Source organism: Coenobita brevimanus, chromosome 13, assembly GCF_032717465.1.
Source record: "Coenobita brevimanus isolate Jiangsu-jjx chromosome 13, ASM3271746v2, whole genome shotgun sequence".
Lineage (NCBI taxonomy): Eukaryota > Metazoa > Arthropoda > Malacostraca > Decapoda > Coenobitidae > Coenobita > Coenobita brevimanus.
Window position 1 is genome coordinate 17,552,070 of NC_136966.1, and position 5,877 is coordinate 17,557,946.

Consider the following 5,877-nt stretch of genomic DNA (forward strand, 5'->3'; position numbering starts at 1 on the left):
CAATACCACTGATAAAACATCATATATGCTGTAACGGAAGAACTATACGCCATACTGATATTGGTGTGAATATACAAGTTTTGGCTATACCTGAACATTCATAGCAACGTCAACAGTGCAATGAATTTACAGGAAAAAATATACCCATATGTTGAAACTGATGTGAGTGTGCAACAGTTTCGGCTCAGCGTACTTATTCATATCAAAAGAGGGTCCAGCTCAGGTGGAACTGTTTGTATCTTCACACACACACACACACACACACACACACACACACACACACACACACACACACACACACACAGTTCTTGCGTTTGAATAACAGCACTCTACTGTAAGATCACGATCTATCCTCGGTGCTAAGGTACCGTCGTCGAAGGTGATGATAATTTTGCTATTGGCAGTGACAGTTATGTATATGTATGTGTAAAAAAATCTTGTAAAATTATCTGTATAATAAACAGTGTGATCTGCTGTGTATAGTGAGCATTCGAGTATGCAGTACTTTGTGTATGGTGGTAGAACTAGTGCACATTGCATATCAATCAAACGGTGAACTCTACGTTTTTTGCTACTTGTTTGTGAGTAGTAGAGTAAAATGTGCTGAGAGAAGACTCTTTAATAAGTTAACGAAAGGTGTTCGTGGCTGTTCGTGTTATACTTTATATTAATGATTGCAGAGTGATACTTTATTTTTATAATATAAATCTTTAACCATACTCTAGTGATATTAGCAGCCTCACTTGTTAATAGAGTGATACTTTATTTTTATAATATAAATCTTTAACCATACTCTAGTGATATTAGCAGCCTCACTTGTTAATATGCCCAACCATCCTTAGTAATAACCCCAACCACATCTTATAGCAAAGATTCCAGTTACACTCTAGTGAGATTCTTCTTCGCCTTGAAACCCTTGTAATCCTCTCAGATACACTCTTTAGGAATACTTTTGCGGAATTTGGTAATATTCCCAGACACTTCCTAATATTATTCCCTGACACATCCGAGTATTATTCCCAGTCACAAGTTAATAATACTCCTAACCTCACATTTTAGTAAAACTCCCAGCCACACAAAATAGTATTATCCCCAACCACCCCAACAATATTTTCAGACTAATAGTTCAACCACAACATTGAAATACTATTCTCAGCCACATCCTTGTTGTTAATTTACCTCAGTCCAGTGTCAATATTCCACTCACACCCTAGGATAGGACTCACAGTGGTATTATGGTTGGCGTAGAAGATTTAATAGCATTTCATTCTTCGTGTTTCGCTTAGCACTTTATACGTTAATATTCGGTTACATTTTAGCTACATCTTTTTAACATCGCTCAGGTGTCTGTAATAAACGGGGTGAGGTGGTGTAATGTGGATAATACATAACTGAGGAAACAGTTGTTACAAAATCTTCAAAGACACTCAGAATACAAGGCACACACTGCGTTCTTCACTCAGCTTTATTCCTTATCCTTCAACTTACACTACCCCTTTCCCTTTCTCCTCCCTCACTCTGCCCACTAATCTCCCCTCCTTCATTTGCACTATTTCCCCTCCTTCACCCTACATTCCCCCTTCCTTCTCTCCTAACTTACCCTGCCTGTCGGTCATTTTTCCTTCCCTGTACACGTCTCCCTCCCTCCCCTTTCCCTCGCAATAACTTCATTAATGTTCAGCCACTAACAGCCCCTTCATCCTTCAGTACCCCCCCCCCCCACCTTACCTTGCAGTAACCCAGTAACTCTTCCATTCCCTCGCGTAGCCTTACTCTCTCCCTGGGTTTACGCATCCATCAATACTCCCCTCCTACCGTCACCTTATCTCTCATCTTGCACAACTCTTCTTTCTTTTCTCGCCCTTTCTTCCCATCTCTCGGCCACCCTCCTTATCCCTCTCCCTCCTCCCTCCCTCACTCTCTATCCCTTCTCTTCCTCACCCTCCTCTCTTCTCTCTTCCTCACCTTGGTCTTCCCACTTCATTCTTCATTCTTGTCTTCCTCATTATATATCCCTCCTCTCTCCTTCGTTTATGTCCTCTGCTCCCTCACTTTCTGTCGCTACGCTCCACTAGTATTATAGTACCAAATACCCCCCTCCTACCGCCGCCGTATGTGTTACTAGTCATTTCTACGTATTTTATATACGAGTTTATTTTTGTAGCAAAACATGATGAACAATTCTGGATGTTGTTTCCTTCTATATCCTATTGTTATTAGTATGCATGACTGGACTATTTGAATTTGCTTCTTTGGAGCAAATTCGTGGTTTCTGAAATCTAGTAAATAGTATCTAATTATTTTCATAACACGGAGAAGGTTAACTAAAACACACACACACACACACACACACACACACACACACACACACACACACACACACACACACACACACACACACAGGTGAAAAGGGGGCAAGGGCGAGGCAGGGTGGAAATGGGTTGCGAGACAGGAAAATGTAGCAGCGAATTGATATGCATGAAGCAGAGCCATAAGGGTTGCCTGAGCGTGAGGAGAACCAGGACCAATATTTATAGATGAGTATGCTCAAGTTTTAAGTTTTTATAAAAGAACCTTGTATATGCAGGAGCGTACCTTTGTTTTTACTTATGCAGCTAATAAGCACTTTGCAATCAACTCAGAGAAAGCGAAAAAAATACGAAAAGCAAAACTATGTGTAATAACAGGTAGAGAGAGAGAGAGAGAGAGAGAGAGAGAGAGAGAGAGAGAGAGAGAGAGAGAGAGGAAATGGGAGGGGCTACTGAAAGAGTGGATGACAGAGAATAAAAGAGGGATGAAAGAGGAAGGAAGGGAAGTCGATGAAAGAAGATGGCAGGAATAAGAGAGAGAGAGAGAGAGAGAGAGAGAGAGAGAGAGAGAGAGAGAGAGAGAGAGAGAGAGAGAGAGAGAGAGAGATGTAAGAGATTGAAAAAGGAAGAGGTGAAGTTAAGGAGGAAGGGAAGCGTAAAAGAAGAGTGAGGGGTATGGAGAAAGAGTGGGATGAGAGAGACGGAAATGGATGATGAAGAGAAAGAAATGAGGGAGGGGTGGGGTGAAGGGTAGTATAAAAAAAAAAAAAAAAAAGATCGGGATGAAATAAAAGGAAAGAAAAAAAAAAAAGTGAGGGAGAATTGGAGGTGGGGAAGGAAAGGGCAGGCAGGAGAAGGAGGTTGCGATGAGGAGGAAAGGGGAGGTAGTCATAGGTGGGTGGGTCAAAGCGTGAGAGAGCAAAACAGGCTCAGCGGGAAGGAAGCATGTATTGGGGAATCAGACGGGACCCCCGCTGTATTATTGCCGGACAGAATAAAATGACATATGTAACGGTGGCGGTGGTGGTGTTATGTGGAACAGAATTATGATTTCAATATAATTATCCGTTTATTCGTACATACGTATGTGCAGAAAATTGCATACAAATATTGTATATGATATCTATAATACCAATACTCCTTAGAAATATTAAACTACAATTCTTAGAAAATGAGGAGCGGATGGTTTTCCAGTTTCATATTTTCATTGGATAATTGAATATACATGTGTATGGAAATAGATCTGTGGTGCCGGTGGGGACGCCTTCATGCTGTGCAGCGATATAATCAGGTGGGTCAGATGACTAGTCATACAAATGTCCCAAATCTACTTCCCTGTCCCCAGAACGGAGGAGGATGAACTACAGGAAAAGGGTAACTTAAATTTGCTTTTCACTGGGTTCACTTTTAAGACAAGTCTGGGGCAACAAATAAAGTAAAAAATGAATTTTACACAGCGCAGGATGAATCGATCTTCCCGTATGTCCAATTATGAATATGCATAAACTATATGGGCAATAGCACATCTAACATCATACGTCACAGCACATCATAGCACGTTAACCTTCGGAACACAGCAATCCTGACTTCAGTTGTCACATTATTGTTAACAGCACAGCACAACACAGTACAGCATGACACAACACAGGTGAGTAGGAAGCAGGGTGTAGCAAGAGTTATGGTTCAACTATTGCACAGCATAGCACAGCGGATAGGGATGGACAGAAGAAAAGAAGGGAGTGACGCAAGAGTTAAGGTCCCGAGTATTTAGGAAACTCTAACAGCACAGAACAGATCAACATAGCACAGCATAGTATGGCAAGCTACTGCACCAGGCGTGGCGAGAAGAACAGAGTGGGGTAAGAGTTATCGCCTCACATAATATACGCATCACTGGGGAAACAGAAAAATTGAACACCACATGGCAGAACAGCTAGGGTTAACCTAAAATGATTTTTCACAGCACAATACAACTCATCTGATGCAGGTTCCCATTACGACAACCTTCATAACACAGCAGTCCTGAATTTTCTTATTACTTTTCATAGCACAGCACAGCAAAGCACAGGTGGGGAAGGAGGCTTAGAATGACGCACAACTTACTGTATATCTGTTGTTATGTGGCTGAGGTAATAAAAAGAGAAAGATTAAACAACACAGTACAACACAACACCAGTGATGAGGCAAGAAAAGAGTGACGCATATGGTCCCATCGACTTACACATGACTGAGACAACATAAAATGGAAGATAACACCACACCATTCCACACCACATCATAACACTGCACACATGAGGAGTGACGAACGGAGTCAGCTAAGAGGTATGCTCCAAATATTTCCTGGTTACTGAAGTAACATAAAGAGGAAGATGTAACACCGCAAAGCACAGCATAACACAGTACAGAATAACGTAGATGAAGAAGTGAGCGAGGCAAAAGTCAGGTTCCCAGCTATATCCACGTGATTGATGCAACATAAAGAGGAAGATGTAACACCACACAGCACAGTGCAACATAGCCCAGCTTAAAACAACACACGAGAGGAATGAAGATCATAGTATGCCAGGATATATAGCCTTGATTTCTTACACGTGACTCTTCCAACGTAAAGAGGAAGATTTACCATGTGGCGTCGCACCATATGGTCGTCCTATTTAATGTGTCGGCCTGCTGAACCTGTGATATTAGCGTCAAGATTACTTATTTTTATTATACCTGGTTATATTTTCAGCTCTGTTATTGGTACTATCTTTTGTTGTTGTTCTTGCTGTTGTTGTTTATGTCTGTCCTATCCACCGGATTATTCAAGATGAAAGCATACAAGTTATACAACATAACGACTGCACTTTTTTTTTTTTTTTTTTTTACTGTTAATTATTTTTAATGCATTTTTTTCTATTCCCACTATTTATTGTGTATTTGTCTGTCTGACTATCCAGTTACCTTCTCAAGTTCGTTAGCTGGCTGAGGATATGTTCCCAGAGCCAAGATTACCTTTGTGTGTGTGTGTGTGTGTGTGTGTGTGTGTGTGTGTGTGTGTGTGTTCTCTCAGCTGACCTGTTTATCTGTCTGTTTGTCTGTATGTTCCCAGAGTCAAGATTACTACTCCTGCCTTAGAGGTGATTACACCTTGTTTACCTTTTTACCTTTGTTTGTGCATCTTTTACTTAATCGAAATGATTAGCATGGAAGGGGCGAAGAAGCCAGTTTTAAAGAACTAAGTTATGCACAAATGTTTAATAATTAAGCGAAGCTTTCTACCACCAGCTGGTAAAAGCGGTAAAGGCGAAAGCTACCATCCATTAAAGTAAATTATTTTATTAAAGTAAAATTACGCTACATTTCAATGATTATATATTTTTTCTTAGGTATCTGTACTTATATATATATATATATATATATATATATATATATATATATATATATATATATATATATATATATATATATATATATATAATAGCCATCTACACACACACACACACACACACACACACACACACACACACACACATATATATATATACCGGTATAGAGAGAGAGAGAGAGAGAGAGGTGTGTGTACTTT